The sequence below is a fragment of the Gymnoscopelus microlampas genome (genome assembly GCF_963454915.1).
Source record: "Gymnoscopelus microlampas genome assembly, chromosome: 14".
Taxonomy (NCBI): domain Eukaryota; kingdom Metazoa; phylum Chordata; class Actinopteri; order Myctophiformes; family Myctophidae; genus Gymnoscopelus; species Gymnoscopelus microlampas.
This window is the reverse complement of record NC_139951.1, coordinates 3,931,970-3,948,322: the sequence shown is the minus strand read 5'-3', so window position 1 is coordinate 3,948,322 and position 16,353 is coordinate 3,931,970.

Below are 16,353 nucleotides of genomic sequence, written 5' to 3'. Positions count from 1 at the left end.
ATTAGCCCCTGGCTAAAGCTAACTCTCTCCCCGTATAACCACAGTTGATTTTCATGGCCGTGTTAAATACGTGTAAAGTGTTACTTACATTCTCAACTTCGCTGCATCCTCGTCGATGTCAATTATACCTTCGATAGCGGCTGCGTTTGTCACCAGGGAAATGATGCTATTGTTTTTTTGCGGCGCCGGCTTCTGCCATGCAGGAAGGTGTGTTGTTTTTACTGGTCGTTCGTAAATCAGAAGAACTCAGTGCGCTCTATGACGTCACTGCCAGTGCACTCATAAAACTGGGCAGATTCCGGGTGCATATATCCAAACGCACCCTAAGTATACCTGGATTTCACTTTAACACCACCCACTTGATCCAGTCCCTTCGCCTCCTCCTACAAGACCACCCACCTGTCCTCATGAAAGGACTGCCCATGGCACTGCCAGTTGTTTACTAAATGGTCTAGCTCTGACAGCTGGTTCCCACAGTCTTTACAGATTGTTTGATATGGCGCTGGACATCTACAACAGCAAAGCTCGGAAAGAGATAATATATAATGTTTTTTGTTGGAAATAAATGGAACCAAATATACCCTATGAACTTAAACCTGTATTGAGTAACCATAGTACACTGCTTTCTCTTCTGATACTATTAAGTGAGTCTTATTTTGAAAAGCCACTACAGGAAGTACGAGTTATTTACTAGCTACTTGTGGGTGCTGCTGGGGAAATCAAAGCTGTGCTGAATGAATGGATTACATTTTTGGATCGCTCATATTAACCTTTATACCAGGGGTACTCAACACGCGGGACAACTCTCTGCGGACACTCACGCTGGGCAAGACCTGGGATGTTGGTTGTCTAGAAAGTGCACAATTGACGGAAGCACCGCCCAAGGACATGACGTTGATGCTTTACAAATCTGTTAACATTCTCTGTGAATGAAACGGGTGTTGTGATTGGTCAAAAAATATCGTTGCCGGGGGAAACGCGTACGACGGAAATCCTACCCACTCAGGACTTCCTAGACACTCGCTGCTTTAGGTCGTGACCGGTCTCTTCTCTTCGCAGATGAGTGAGGCTGGGACCGAGGCTAGCGGACACTGGGCAAATAGTAAAATAAAATAAAAAATTGTTGTGCTGTTGTTTTCATGTTTATTTTCATACTCTGCACCAGGCGCGGAAATCCCGGGGGGTACGGGGGAGATGTGTCTCCCCCTAGCTTCCGATTAACATAACACAGTGTCAAATTAGCTAGATTAGAGGAAAATTAAGAAAAAAAAACTCAAAATGTTGGCACGCGGAGGACCACCTCTAGCCTCAACCCAAATTTGCGCCGCTGCTTTGCACACCCCAGTTATATTAAGTTGGTTGGTTGGGAGGGGATCCGATTTGATAAGCTTGGCTCGATTGACCAACTTAAATAAACGGACCTTTGCCTTATTCAAAACATAATTTGTGGACCTTCAAGATTTGTAGTTGAGTACCCCTGCTTTATACCAACTTGAACACCATGCAATATGGAAGTACTGATCTTTCAATCATCCATTGCAATAGTAGTGGTGAGTCTCATGGATTGCTTTGCTTTGTCCAGTAGCTTAACACCATGTTTTAACATTACCGATACGAAGCGGATAAAAGCGCCACATTTTTTATGAGGCTTCTTTAGGACCTACTGATGGATTCTAGCCTCGGGTACCAAACTTTATTTTGAAAATTATCCATACAATTATCCATATCAATATCCATTAAAAAACTGACCGATTTAGCTTTTGGCCTATAACTCTTGAACCATAGGTCATGGCATCAAAAATATTTTTTCCCTGGATTCATTGGCACAAATCATGAACACAGCATCCTATCTGTCCCAAATTTGTATCATTGAGGGGCCACTAATAACCGCAGAGCCAATGCGATTTCACTTCCACCCATAGGGGGTGCAAAATCTTGTTCTTTGGTCGACCTTCCTGATTACATTTGATGCCATTTTTGGACGGCGAGCGAAAGCGTGCCGTCCTGATGAACACTTTTGAGGCATCTGAGGAATTCGGGGAGTTAACCTCTGCAGCCTTATAAAGAGGGGCGGGGCATAGGTGAAAAGGGGGAGGGGTTTGGTAAGCAACTCTCTGTTTGTGGGAGAAAGGGGGCCGGCTTGCTAAAAAAGGGTCTGGTTGCCACCGATTGGTTGCTGCAACTTGGATTCATGCAGGGAGACGCCCCCTCTTTGCTCCAAACACCGATTGGCTGCTGCAACTTGGCTTCGCAGGGAGACGCCCCCTCTCACGCCCCCTCTCAGGTCTGAACATGCCCCCTCTCACATCTGAACATGTTTGCACCGCCGCCATTGTTCCCTGGCTTGATCCTGTGTCCATTCAACAGCATTGAAATGTCACCTTAATATAACTTTCCATCAATTACAGAATGTACCTAAAACATTTAAGTGTCCAATAAATGTAAGGTAGTTAAGATAAACCCCAAAAAAATATCAAACATAAAGTCGGACCTTTATTTAGCATAGTTTTAGCTGATCTTCTGCGCACATTTTCTTCATAAAAACACCAGGTCCGTGAAGTGTCCGCGCAGCCTAAAGCCCCGCCCACCCCTCTACACACTGAGCTCTTCATGCCGTCTCACTCTGCAGAGAGGTAGACAGACAGCCCCGATTTCATTTTTGGTTACAACCACATACGGAGATTTTGAAAACATGACCAATGTCAAAAAACTCCCATATCTGCTGGGCGAAGTACAACAATGTGCAAACACAGCAGCAAGATTCGTGAGTTGGTGTGATAAGAGAAGGATATCAAACGGAACACAACCACCCTAAAGACTAAGCATTGTGTATATTCCTGCAGGTGTTCACTCTCCATTCCGACATCTCACCACTCCGACTAGTGGCTTCCGCGTGCGGTTAGGGTTAGGGTTAGGGTTAGGTATAGGGTTCGTCAACGTCGGAAAGGCGACATGTCGGAAAGGAGAAATGCACCCATTCCTGCACAGTGATCTTAGTACATAGAAATTGATCTATTGAAGATTCTGACTTTCAAATGTACATATTTTTTCTTTTGATTGTATTGTTGTATTGTGCTTTCTGCTTTGGGCAGCACTTGTGCACCAGCGTGGTTCTGAAAAATGTTTTCATAGTACCCTTCTGCGTAGTAAAAGCAGACATGAGGTTATGCTCTGTAGATACATTATCTGTTCCCTTTTTATGTACATATTAACCTGTACATGTTTTCAAATAAAATACATAGTCTTTCTACATAAAATGATTACATGCAAATAGAACCGCATTCTTTCACATGGCTAAAATGCATAGGCCATTCTATCATTATGCAGTGTGCTTTCATTCAATGCAAATATAACCGAATCCTGATGATGATGGCTCAGGTCACCAGTTGCCTCACATGTTAATGATCACATTATAATATGGATGGCCAGCGATCATTTTACTCCTCTTTGAGCCTGATGAGTTTCCTTTTTTATACACATAGTAACCTGTAAATGTACCTTGTTTAAAAAAAAACACACATCTTCATGTGACGTTGACTAACAGTGGTTACTTTGTAGATTTCCATTACAAAACATACAGTAACCACTTCAGCCCATACATTTCGGCCATTTGAAAATAGCAGATCTACAAGCTTTTATTTTAAACATTGCCACACATAATTAATCTAAATAAAACAGATATATGTTTGTTAGCTTGTTGTACTAATTTAGTCATTGGTCATGGCAGCGTTAGGAGAACTCCTAAACGCGATAGATCAGAGCTTGTAAATTGGCTTTAGGATATGGAATGTGGGCAATGAAAACAGTCATAATACGAATCAAATTTACATGGAGCAAAACATATGACAAACATGACAATGTCATCTAATGACTCAAACCAACGACGCAGTACCCCCACACAACTGCTGTATAGTGTGTAGCCATGCTATAAGAGCTGAGCTAATTTGTACATTTCAGTGTGAGCCACGCACTCTTATGAAATCATGGTCAATATTGCTAAATGTATGCCCAATGTTGAACTGAAGTGAAGGTCTGGGGCGCAGGTCGTGGGTAATGGAGACAGTGGAGATGTGGTTCGTGTAGATCACTGGGCCGATTTGCAGACTGGAGTTGAAGGCTGTATACAGCTCGAACATGGTAAATAACAATAACCTTCGTGTGAGTGAATCACTCTGTCTCAGCACAATTACAATTACATACAAGCTGACATTCTTCAATATAAATGCACAATATTTGAGCGCCATCATACACATGGACATAGTTAATGCATCTGTATGTTTACACATTGAAATGTGACGGTAGTGGAGCACAATAACATAAGTGCAATGTCACCTTAAACATGTAGGCTACATTTGTTGTTTTATAGCAATAGTATATAAATCAATTTCTTGTATTCCTTTTTACGTATTCCTTTGTATTCCTTTTTACGTTACTGTATATGTGTTGTTTAGCATAGCATAAACATAGGACAACCACAACGTTCAGGTCAGCTGCTTGTAACATCGCATCCGGGGTACTAGAATCAACGTCATTGTCAAGACAACATAGAGAGTGTGTGAATGGGCCCTGCTGGACTGGCTGCTTTCCCAGTTAGCAGTACAATAGTTAGCAGTACTCTATAAAACGTCACACAGGTTTATACACCTTTAGCTATGAATTGCATTGCAAACTGACGTGATTCAAATAGAAATTAAATGGCATGGTGTGGACTGACTGCTTTCCCAGTTAGCAGTACTCTATAGTTAGAAGTACTCTACTGAATCACACAGGTTTATACATCTTTAGCTATGAATTGCATTGCAAACTGACGTGATTCAAATATAAATGAAATGGCATGGTGGAAAGAAGTGATCAAATGTTTTACTTAAGTAAAAGTATCAATACTGCGATGTAGATGTACTGTATTATGAGAAAGGATCCGGAATTAATGTGCTTCAGTAAAACTATTAGTATTAAAATGTGCTTACAGTACCCAAAGTACAAAAATGTTTGCAAATAGCAGACGTGCAGCTCACAACGCAAATCTAAACTACGACAAACGAAGCGTTATTCTCTGCCAGGCCTTGAAATACCAGTACACACATTAGCTTAGCTTTGGGTCTCCACATTAGATGTAGATGAACTGCATAATACACAGAAACACTCAAAAAGAAAATAACGTCAATCATACAACAACATACATAGATATATAAGCAACATATACGAATACAATGAAAGAGTTTATCCCATTGAGTAATAACCATTATTCATGCATATTCATCATACCAACCATCTATGCTAACTGTTGCGTTGTCTGTCGTGGACGAAAACAACTATGTGTGCACGCGCAAGATCAAATGTGACGTAAAGTGTTCTGGCTTGAGGACCACAGCAATCGATCACAGACTCACCAAATGACACTAGTCAATCCAAGAACTATACATGACTATATGGTGTAAACGTATATTGTAACATTGTGTTAAACGGACTGACAATAAGGAACTGACAAAAAATATTCATGGCCAAATGAATGTCGCAGTTACAACAACACCGGAACTAAACCGGAAGTCGTCACACAGACGCATGCGCAGTCCACATCGTTACTGCTGTATATATTGTCAAACTACTAACTTATCCCTCTGAAAATTACACAGTAAACATATAAATCACTCAGTCACTTAGGCAACACTTTCCTCATACAGATGCACACGCTAATCCGCCTAAATAAAGAAAGTAAATAAAATAAACTCCTCGCAAACCGGAAGTGACGTCGCATTAACCATAAATCACACAGTCCTGCGCTCAATACGAACACCCACTGGTTGGCGCTAGAAGCCCTACATAAGCAGGTAATAGTCATACAACAATTGTAATAAAGATAATAATACTTTTACTTACAGATCTAGTATTTATATGTTGTGGACTGGTGTTGATACTTACTCACTATTGTCTTGAGGTGATACTGACCACTGGCCATTAGTTTCAAAGTAATTCACACATTAACTATGACAATGGACCCTTCGCTAAACCCAACCCCAAAAGCGATTGTCCAATGCCAGCTTAGCAACCGTTGTTAGCCTGGCATAGGTCTGGCAAGCTTTCGTCACCTGCCATAGCTGTCAATGTGATTTCGCCCGCACACACGCAATCATTTGCAACATAATGGCAAGAATAGGAATACCACGATAACGCAATGGTGACTATGAACCACGTACCCAAACCCGTTGGAGGCTGCTTTTCCCAAGCTGAAATCTGCACAAGGCTGAATGGCTGTGTTGTTGAACACGTGTAGTTTAACGTTGGTAAAGTTAGACGACACGACTCACTCGCCCAGGTGGTGTCAATAATAGGCTAGTAATCACCGTAATCGTAACAAAATTCAGAATCACAGCGCTGCCTGTTTCGGTTTCCACACGTTAAAGTATATTAATTCATTTGTTCGTCTATTTATTAACTGCTACTGCAGTCTTACCCTGCGGTAGGCCTACATGAAAACTCCTGTTACAGTCAACTTTAACCTGGTACCATTTCCAAACTTAGGACCAAGTTCTGTGAAACTGGTGAAGTTAATTAGTCATTAATTAGCTTCAGAACATAGAGCTATTTAACACTTATTTTAAAACCAACACACAACTACAGAACATACAATAATAATTATGTCTTTTGATAAAATCAGTTTATTGTGTTATCTCAAATATTTCCAGTACAGTATATTCAGTGGTGAAAAATAACTAAGTAGCCTACATTTACTCAAGCATGGTTATTGAAGATTACTCTGTGCTGTAAATATTTCTGCTGGGACCTCTTCACCCAGGACAGTTACTCCGGTAAAAGAGCAGACGTGGACTCCAGAATTACTTTGTTTGTCTTTATATAAAGAGTTGCAGCAGTAAATGGGAATGGCATTGGAAGATGGATGATTATATGAATTTTAGCAAAGGACTGTATTTGAGTGGTGGTTCTGTAAAACAGAATAGAACAACAAATGTACAATTATGTCAACTGGAAATAATGACCACAATAAATGCATTAGATGCATCACAAGTAAGATACAGCATGTATGTGAATTCACATTTAGTTATGATGTACAAACAAATAACAGGGTACTTAAATGCCTTCACTATTAATAGAATAGTCACAACTACTGTATCTGGTCAGGCTAGCTTAAATTAGCATGTGAGCTACCTAACCCAACAGCACAGAAATACGCACATATATGGCCTGAAAACCGCCATTAACCCTACAACATATTCTCTGCACATAACAGCATCAGATGCACATAACAGCATTAAATGTTCATACACGTTGTGCAATACAGTAGTAACTTACGGCTGCAGTACGTTAGTCCGACAGCGCATTCCTCCGACAGCGCAGCGCTCCGACGTTTCAATACTAAACCCGAACCAAACCCGCACCCTAACCCTAACCGCACGCGGATGCCACATAGTCGGAGAAAAGCTCTGTCGGATTATCGCATGCCTCCCGTAACTTACGGTACTCTTCATGAACGCACTCATTAAATACAAGGGACGTGAGACGCTGCGGACCGTCTCAACGTGAATTCAATGTAAACACTGAGGACCCCAACACTCGCAGGGCTACCTAAAAGCCTGACTGAAGTGGAAAACTTAGCTGCCCAAAAAGGTGCCTGAACAAAACGAACGTAACATGAAACTTAAGACAAAAGAGAAGGGAATTTATAACAATGGTACTTAAGTACACTTTTCGGGAATTTTACGTTGTTTTCATTTTTCAATACTTGTAATTCTACTCCACTAAATCTCACAGGCAACAACTGCACTTTCACTCCTACAATATTATTTGAGAACTTTAGTTACTAATTACTTACATTTTGATTGTTATTACAAAACATACATTAACCACTTCAGCCCTATGTGCATTTCAACCATTTGAAAATAGCCGATCTACAAGCTCACGATGCGTCACGATGCGATGCATTGTGAGCTTGTAGATCGGCTTTTTTCAAAAGAGTTTTATACATTTGAAAACTTTTGCACATACTTTCTACTTTAGTACTTAAATACAGTTTGATACCAATACTTTTGTACTTTTACTCAAGTAGGCCTACATTTCTTGCAGTATTGACACTTTTACTTAAGTAAAGAAATTGAGTACATTCTGGACCGAAGGACAGACCAAATCAATAATTAAAATTTAGAACAGAATACAAAAAGGAACGAATAGATTAGCCTTTGCTCATGACAGTCATGTATCAGGGCTAGAACCGAGCTCCACAACACAATATGAGATACACAATGTGTCCTAATTAGTACGTTGGTTTGTGGTGATTTTCTTATCTGCAATATAATACATCAGTTATGTTTTGATATAGGAAGGTGGTACATGATGCGAGCATCCATGGCTGACAAAAAAAGCCACTTCATCCTCCAGAAAACATAATTTAAACACAAGCTGCCTTGTGCACGTTCACAAAGTAAACCCCAGCTGCGCGCTCGGTTGCTTGTGCATGTATTCGCCCCGCCTGCAGTTCCAGCGTTGGCCAGTAGGGTTCTCACTCCTCCTATAGTTCCACACCCACCTGAACAGGCCCCCTGCCCAACCTGGAGGACTATGTGCAGAGATAACCCTCCCCATCTGCCTTCCTGCAAACATGGCCAATTATTTTTGTTGGGCGCCAGGCCCAGCTGGAGGCCCCATGGAGGATTTGAAACCCTAGTCTCTGAGGTGGGGGGCAGGAACTTTACTCCATTCCACCAGAGAACCATATAGACATGTAAAGATTGAATGCACCCAAACACACGGACGCACGCACGCACGCACACACGCACACACACACACACACACACACACACACACACACACACACACACACACACACACACACACACACTGCTTGCCTATATGGTAGTCCATCGTGACCGAGGATGACTTCTGCTACTATTTGTGGGTCCTATGATGACTGTACAGTACAGTGTAATGCGGGATGCACACACTGTGGAGCAAGTGAAATCCTTACCCGGTGGAGCAGGTGCAGACTTGGCCAGCTTCCTTCCTCTGATTTCAAGGAGTCGACTTGCCAGCTGGACTCCTTGTTGGCAGAGTCCAGGCCAGGAGGAGCGATCTACAGTACAGTGGCATCCACACACACACACACACACACACACACACACACACACACACACACACACACACACACACACACACACACACACTTCAATCACACATTTCAATTTCAATTTCTTTACTTGAGTCCACATTTATAAAATACATTACAGGGGCACAAATATTTTTCAGTTGCTTTTGATGTCCCGCACACTCGAATCAACATGTGTCCCAGTGCTTCAATCCAAACAAGTTCAGAATGTAAACAACAAATGCACATGAACTTATTCACAGTTAACATTGGTCATACACTTCAGTCTGCCATATTACCAACACCGGAGAAAAATGATGGGTACAGGAAGCACCTTCTCCTCCAAATAGATTGACTGCCTATAATGGAGGAGATGGAGCAATATTTTGCAAGCTGCTTTGCCTTACACTTGGACACCCCCATAATCCTCAAGCCACTGACCACCAGCCTGTGGACATGGCCTAAGCTGCCAAATATAAAAACACACACTTCTACGGCATGGCTCTGTATAGAGCATGTGCGTGCTTGCATCGGTGAGTGCGCCTGTACGTGCGTGCGTTGTTTACGCCGAAGGTGCTGCGCTTGCGTTGCTCCGGCAAGCCTGAAAATCTTAGTAAAATCCTGTAGTGTGTGATCACCTGGCCGAAGGCGTGGCCTAGACTATGTTTTGCCCCCTGTCCGTCCGTCCGTCCGTCCGTCCATCCGTCCGTCCGTGTGTCCCTCCGTCCGTCCGTGTGTCCCTCCGTCCGTCCATCTGTGAACAGTTAACTGTTGGCCTGATTGAAGCGAAACTGTGAATGCACACTCCCTGGACGTTAGAGCCGAACCTCTACTCCTACAGATTTTGTCCAAACATCACGCATATTGGTACACAGTATCTCTATAGTCATGTGATCAAGACAGATCGGTCCGATTTTTCATTTTTTATCTGAGTGCCGCGCTATGAGCTTGCTGTAGATCTGCTAATTTTTTTTTATTAAAAAAATATATTTAATGTCATATTGTTTATGTCCCTCAAACGTTTTTCAAAAGGATTGAGCCTAAATCAAGCCTCAGATATACACATTCCAACTAACTTCTCTCAGGCTTATAAAGCACTTTCACCTGCAATACCACATTGTCCTGATTTGGCACGTGGAGCTATTGAGACAGTTTGTATGCATGTTATCTCTTACCTTTGTTGTCTCCGCCAGGCCGAAAGGCATGGCGAGAGAGTATGTTTTACCCCCTGTCCGTCCGTCCGTCCGTCCGTCCGTCCGTGTGTCCGTCATTCGATCTGTCTGTGTACAGCTAATCTCCGGCACTGTTGGCTTGCTCGCAGCCAAACTGTGCACACACAGTCCCTGGATACCAGAGCAGAACCTCTGCCCCAAATTTTTCACAGGGGCCTGTTATAGCGCCACCAGGAGGCCGATTTGTGCAAAACACATTTTTTGACAGTACTCCTACAGATTTTGTCCAAACGAAACGGGTCTTTCAGATTTCTCATATTCCATCCTGATTGGCTAAAAATGCCTTCCAAAGTTTGCAGGAGTGCACCGTTTTGAACAAAATGCCTCAAATCATGAACACAGCATGCAATTTCCTTGAAATGCACATTCCCATTATAGTCCAGGGGCCAGGCCATATTTTGGTACCACCTAAGGTGACCGTAAAGTTTTTGTATTTTTGTCTTCCTACATGTCTCTAGTTTATATTTTGGTATGATAACCCTTCCAATCTTGTAGCTTAATGGCAGTTATCACTACCTACCGGCTAATGTATCCGGTAGGAGACACAAAGTAGAATCTTTGTGTCTCCTACCGGAAATACACCCGGGCATCAAATTATTGCGACAAAAAAACAAAATATATCCATGTATTCAAGGCTTCATGGGGTGTGCAATTGATAGAAAATATTTTTTTTGGGTGAACTCCTCCTTTAAGTTTCCCAGGGGGACTCTCTACCCATTCAGCTATGACCACCCTTGACCGAGGGAGGGTCAACTTTTACAAGCTTATGGAAAGTAGTCTTTTTGCAAACACCAAAAATCTGAGAAGTTATCAATTGCACACCCCATGAAGCCTTGAATACATGGATATATTTTGTTTTCTGTCGCAATAATTTGATGCCCGGGTGTATTTCCAGTAGGAGACACAAAGATTCTACTTTGTGTCTCCTACCGGATACATTAATTAAGCTACAAGATTGGAAGGGTTATCATACCAAAATATAAACTAGAGACATGTAGGAAGACAAAAATACAAAAACTTTACGGTCACCTTAGGTGGTACCAATTTGTGAAAATATCAGTGTTGGCCCCTGGACTATTAGGCCGAGGAAGAACTAATATTTGAACATTTTCAAATCAGCCTCATGGTGGCGCTATAACAGGCCGATTCGTGTTTTTACCTATAATTGCACCGATCTGTGTAAAACTTTGTATGCACACTCCTTATAGGTCAAGGAAAAACCTTTGACCTGCATTTTTCACATCTGCCTTTTATAGCGCCACCAGGAGGCCGACTTGTGTAAAACACATTTTTTTATACTACTCCTTCCAATATTATCCAAATTTCACGCAAATCGGTACACATGATCTCTATAGTCATGTGATCACGACGGATGTGTTTGATCTTTCATATTCCATACTGATTGGCTAAGATTGACATCTAAAGTTTGCATTATTGGCTTGTTTTGAACAAAATTCTGCAAATCATGAACGCACGTCCAATTGCGCTCAAACTTTGCACGCACATTCACACTATGTTGAGGAACAAATGCCAACCTTTTAACATTGGCCTGTTATAGTGCCACCAACAGGTCAAATTTAGCGAAACATATGTTTTTAACAAAATTTCTCAAATCATGAATGCAGTCAGTGTCCGATTGTCGTGCAAGGCCTAAGAAGAAATGGCACCCTTTTCACGTTGGCCTATTATAGCGCCACCAGGAGGCCACAATAGCCTACCCGACCTGGCGGAGACCTGTGCTCCGAGGAGCACTTTTTCTAGTTTTAATATTTTTTTATGTTGGAACTGAAAAACGGGAGGGATTGTATCACTTGTGACGTCACGTGCGGGGGCAAATCAATTTGGCCTGTTTTGAGACCAATTTACATAAAACCCCAGATTATGCTGTGAAAGCCTGAGTGCTCAAACTGGGGTATTTTTTGGGGATAGAAGAGAGGTAGGGGAGACTAAAAACACACAAAAAAGAAGGAAAAGTTAAAATTCATGGTGTAGTCCCTTTGAGGATTTGTGCAAATCTTTGAATATATTTTTAAGCAAACATTTTTAATTCAAATCTTAGCTTCTGGGGGTCCTTGAAATGAAAAAGTTTGGGAACCAATGTACAATATAGGCAGAGGAAGAAATGCCACCCTTTTCACATTAGCTGTTATAGCGCCACCAGCAGGCCGATTTTTGCAAAACAAATCATGAACGCGACTTCCTATTGCCGTGAAAGGTTATGGAAGATATGGCACCCTTTTCAAATTGGCCAATTAAAGTGCCACCGGGAGGCCACAATAACCTTGATTCTTCTTTATTCTTCTTCTTTTATACCTGACCTGGCGGAGACCTGTGCTCCGAGGAGTACTTTCATAGTTAAGGTTTCGAGGCCAATAGGCTCGAAGCCTTATTACATCTGTAGGAGTTCATTATTCTTCCGCCGGTTTTGCCAGTTCTGGCCTAACCGTGTGGTCACTTTTTACGAAATTCGGCAATATGGTAGAGGGCTATGCCAAACGGCGAAAACCCGAAACTCACAACCATTGGCCAAAGGGTGGCGCTGTAGCACTCAATTGAAATATGCCAACTTTGAACAGGTACAACTCATGCCCTGTTTGACCCACGGCCATGAAACTTCGATGCACACATGCGTCTCCTAATGCCTAACAACTTTCACACTCTGACTTTTGACCTCTGACCTTTAGATCTCCCACCATTTCGAATTCTATGAAAAGCAGTAAAAAAGACTCTTCCTTCGTACAGATTGAGCAATCTGTACGAAACTGTATACACATGAACTTTGGACCAATGCCGACAGACGTGAGCAAGCGGATTTTCCATAAGTGAAAACGTTAAGCTTTTATAAGCCAATGAAAATTGCAGTTTTATGACAATTATTCATCTGCCCCTAAAACATACATGCAGACTCGCATTTGTTTGACACTTTGCAATATTGTAGAAGGTCATTCCAAGTATCACTGAAACCAATCTTACTCCAATTGGTCAAAGGGGGGCGCTATAGCAATTTTTTTTAAATGCAAACTTTAAACAGGCAAAAGTCATGCCTCAAACCCCACTCGTCACAGCTTACATTTAAATTGCATTGTACAAAACATGACCCTGTTAATTCAGACATGTGCAATTTTTAAACAATAACATGAAATGCTTTTGAGAGTAGTTGTTTTTTATGTATGACATACTTTCTTGTGAAAATAGCTGATCTACAATCTCACACCGGAAGAACCTATAGGACGGAAAAACCTATAGATATCAACAGACACCATCAGGGAGGCCATATCTTTAGCTCAATGAGAAGAGAGGCAGCCTGTGAATCTATAGGTCGCTGGTTCGATTCCTGTCCCCAACAATGCGTTGAGGTGATCATCATTTGGAATTCCCCCTATTCCCATGGATTGGATCCACCCCTCTCACCTGCTCTCACTCATCACCAATCACACCTGCCACATGCACAGTACAATTTTTAGGTACTTTTACTTTACTACTCTACTCTACTACAATTACAGCAGATGACAGCTTTAGTTACTTGTTACTTTGCAGATGTAATTATTAATACAACACCTACAGTAACCACATACAGCCGATCTACAATGTGACGCGTTATGAGCTTGTATGTATATAATAAGCAACCCATGCTGTATGATAACTTACCACATATGAAATCCAATTCTGTCTATCCAATGGCTCAGTCTGTACTGTGGCCATAGCTGAGTGGTTAGTGAGCCCACCTAGGGAGCCAGAGGCCCTGGTTGCCCCAGGTACGATTCCAGGCCAGGCCAGCAAATGTGTCGATGAAATGAAATGTGTCCCTGAGCAAGACTCTTAACCCCTAATTGCTCACAGGCCCTCATTGGAAACAAGACCGCAAGGACTTTCATGAACGGACCTGGAATTATCCTTATCCTTTACACTGTCTACCCACAAGTCTATAGGTCCCTGGTTCAAACCCATGTTCAAAAATCATGACTTTGTTAATTAATGCATGTTCACTTCTTCTCTCTCGCTCTCTCTCTTACTGCCTCTCTTTCTCACTGCGTCTCTCTCTCTCTCTCTCTCCCTCTCTCTCTCTCTCCCTCTCTCTCTCTCTTTCTTTTCTCTCCCTCTCTCTCTCTCTCTCTCTCTCTCTCTCTCTCTCTCTCTCTTTCTTTTCTCTCTCTCTCTCCCCCTCTCTCTCTCTCTTTCTTTTCTCTCTCTCTCTCTCTCTCTCTCTCTCTCTCTCTCTCTCTCTCTCTCTCTCTCTCTCACTGTCTGTCTGTCTGCCAGTCTGCCACTCTGTCACTGTCTGTCTGTCTGTCTGTCTGTCTGTCTGTCTGTCTGTCTGCCAGTCTGCCACTCTGTCACTGTCTGTCTGTCTGCCAGTCTGCCACTCTGTCACTGTCTGTCTGTCTGTCTGTCTGTCTGTCTGTCTGTCTGCCAGTCTGCCAGTCTGCCACTCTGTCACTCTGTCACAGTCTGTCTGTCTGCCAGTCTGCCACTCTGTCACTGTTTGTCTGTCTGCCAGTCTGCCACTCTGTCACTGTCTGTCTGTCTGCCAGTCTGCCAGTCTGCCGACTGTGACAGAGTGGCAGTCTGCCACTCTGTCACAGTCTGTCTGTCTGCCAGTCTGCCACTCTGTCACAGTCTGCCAGTCTGCCACTCTGTCACAGTCTGCCAGTCTGCCAGTCTGCCAGTCTGTCACAGTCTGCCAGTCTGCCACTCTGTCACAGTCTGCCAGTCTGCCACTCTGTCACAGTCTGCCAGTCTGCCTCTCTGTCACAGTCTGCCAGTCTGCCAGTCTGCCACTCTGTCACTGTCTGTCTGTCTGCCAGTCTGCCAGTCTGCCACAGTCTGTCTGTCTGCCAGTCTGCCAGTCTGCCACAGTCTGTCACAGTCTGCCAGTCTGCCAGTCTGCCACTCTGTCACAGTCTGCCAGTCTGCCACTCTGTCATAGTCTGCCAGTCTGCCAGTCTGCCACTTGAGAATTGAGATTCAATATATATTTTACATGGGAGCTCTGTTAGTAGCAGCAGTACAAAAAGTTGCAAGTGACACAACATTGTGTGTGCATGTTTAAAATAATCCTATAAAATAATCTGATAAGATTTTCCTGTAGTGTGTGAGACAACAAGATTTTCAAGTGCTAAACTCCTGTCTGGGACCAACTTAAAGAGGTACAGTAGCTCACCCACATGTCTGTCTTCTTTCAATTGCTCACCCCATAAAATGATGGAGAATTTGTTTTTGTCACATTCCTGATCCATTGACCAATATTCCAATATTTATAGTGATTTAAAGTAAATAGGAGGCCAATCTTAACAAGAGCAGTATTATATTTAAATGATTTGCTTATAACCTGAACACTAGCAGGCCACCCAGTGATTACACTCATACTTTTTTGAAAAAAAAGTTTTGCCTTGGCCTCCTATTTACTTAAAATTAATGAAACATTGGAATATTGGATCAGAGTATTTTGGGTTAACTACCCCTTGATGGTAGGGCTAGCTTGGCTGCTTGATTTGATATGCAAGCTGTGACAGCAACCTTGGACTGAATCAGCTGGTGAGAGAGGCTGTGTGCAATTATACATTACAGAGTGTAATGTAATGTAATAAGTGAAATGTAATGCTGACATGAAATGTGATGTGATGAGTACAAGGAATGGAAATAACGTTAAGTGGACACTTTTTTATGGTCCTGTCAAGCATTAAGTGACACTGATATACACCTACAGTGAAGCCTGTCCCGTTAAGCCAGTGCCAGACTATTTGTTGGAGCAGTTAACAACTCATACACATCTGAACTGTGATCCTGACTACATAAACAAAAAAAAACAAAAAAATAACTAAAGCTGTCAAAAAGTGTCCTCCTCAAATGGAGTGGGGTGGAAGTATGAAGTAGCATACAATGAAGTAAGTAAAATGTAAAATGACAAGTACAGTATTTGAGTATTTACTTTCCTTACTGAATATTAACATGTCCAAATAATGTATCTGACAAGACCTGCTGTAATGATTTTACCAAATGAAGAAACCCAGCACCCCACCACCCTGC